Source organism: Crocuta crocuta, unplaced genomic scaffold, assembly GCF_008692635.1.
Source record: "Crocuta crocuta isolate KB4526 unplaced genomic scaffold, BGI_CrCroc_1.0 scaffold1653, whole genome shotgun sequence".
In the NCBI taxonomy this organism is placed as follows: domain Eukaryota; kingdom Metazoa; phylum Chordata; class Mammalia; order Carnivora; family Hyaenidae; genus Crocuta; species Crocuta crocuta.
The window spans coordinates 49,464-51,005 of NW_027531537.1; positions in this window are offsets into that span (position 1 = coordinate 49,464).

The following is a 1,542-nucleotide window of genomic DNA, read 5'->3' on the forward strand; positions in this document are numbered from 1 at the left end:
AATCATGATCATCTCTCACTTAGATTATTTCGGCAGTCTCCTAACAGATCTTCATGCTCAGATCCTTTTCTTACTACACTCTATCCTCCACAATACTGGTTAAGTGATTCTTTATAAATATAAGTTGGATTATGTAACCTCCCTGCTATCAATGTCTGATGGTAGTCCCTCTTGCACTCAGGGAAGTTCAAACTCTTTACCAAGACCTTACCTTGCTAATTAAATCTCTGACTCTTCTTCACCTCTCTCACATCACTCCCACCACTGTCACTTCAATATTCTCAGAAATATCAAGCATATTCCTATGTCAGTTCATTTGCTCCTGCTCTGTCCTTTCACCTGGAACTCTTAGTCAGATATTTGCTTGGCTTACTCTATCAATTTACTCTAATATCAATTAAAATATCACCAAATAAAAACAGGTTTTCCTCACCCCTGTATCCATAATGTCAAGCCGTATTCCCTTCCAGAACTCTTTAATCTCCTTACTTAAACTGCTTTATTTTTCTTCATAGCATTTAAAAATATCTCACATATTTTATGTTTATTTCCATTGTTGTTCCTCATCCCACTACCTCTAAACTGTATTCCAGTGCCTAAAAGAGTGACTTGTGTGTAATGATGGTAATCAAATGTTTAACAGATGAACTGCATAACTTGATAGAATGTAGCATGACAAGAAAGAATGATGATTATAAAAAGAATAAAGCAGATTGCATTTTTCTACTAATCAAGCAACAGCAACATGAAAACCTTTCCACAGAGAACAAAAAAGTAATGAAAATACATTGAACAAAATATTTATAGTGCATGTGAGGCTGTCTGAAAATTGGAACAATTTGTAATTTTTTTACTTTTATATTTTTTAGATAATCCAAATTTTACTTAATGAATGTATATAATTTCATAATGGATAAAACTGATGAACTTTATAAATTATCAAGACATGGAGTGCCTGGGTAGCTCAGTTGGTTAAGTGTCCGATTTTGGCTCAGGTCATGATCTCTTGGTTCGTGACTTGGAGCTCCATGATAGGCTCTGTGATGACAGCTCAAAACCTAGAGCCTGCTTGGGATTCTGTATCTTCCTCTGTCTCTATCTGTCTCTCTGCCTCTCTCTCTGTCTCTCTTTCTTCTCTTCTCAAAGATAAATAAATATTAAAAAATTTAAAAATATCAAGCCATTAAAAGAACAAAAAATTAAAGCTCTATGACTTTGTCTAGATTAATAATTTATTCTTTTGTTTACAGTTTTTTTAAGTTTATTTTGAGAGAGAGAGAGAATGCAGGAGAACAAATGTGAGCAGGGGAGGAGCAGAGAGAGAGGAAGGGAGAATGTCAAGCAGGTTCTGTACTGTCAGCATGGAGTCCAATGTGTGCCTTGAACCCATGAACTATAAAGTCATGACCTGAGCTGAAATCAAAATAGGGCACTTAAGTGACTGAGCCACCCAGGCGACCCAATATTTTATTCTTATATTTCTCTTAACAAAAGTAAAATTGAAAGTCAACTGGAAACAGAGAAATAAATATTCACACCAAT